Raw genomic sequence first — 236 nt, 5'->3', positions numbered from 1 at the left:
TATATAAAATGTTAATTTTTGTTACATATTGTTATATATATATATTTATATATATATAATCAAATGTAGCCTATATATACACACACACAGACAGTGCCTTGCGAAAGTATTCGTACCCCTTCATTTTTTTTGTTTTGTTGTTACTACATTAGTTTTTACCCACATCCAAACTCAATTTAAACTCCTCTTTCTTTCTCTCTCTCTCTCTCTCTCTCTCTCTCTCTCTCTCTCAAATT

This window comes from Sinocyclocheilus rhinocerous, unplaced genomic scaffold (genome assembly GCF_001515625.1).
Source record: "Sinocyclocheilus rhinocerous isolate Xijiao unplaced genomic scaffold, SAMN03320098_v1.1 scaffold1029, whole genome shotgun sequence".
In the NCBI taxonomy this organism is placed as follows: domain Eukaryota; kingdom Metazoa; phylum Chordata; class Actinopteri; order Cypriniformes; family Cyprinidae; genus Sinocyclocheilus; species Sinocyclocheilus rhinocerous.
The sequence above is the reverse complement of the archived record's forward strand: the minus strand, read 5'-3'. Positions refer to the sequence as shown.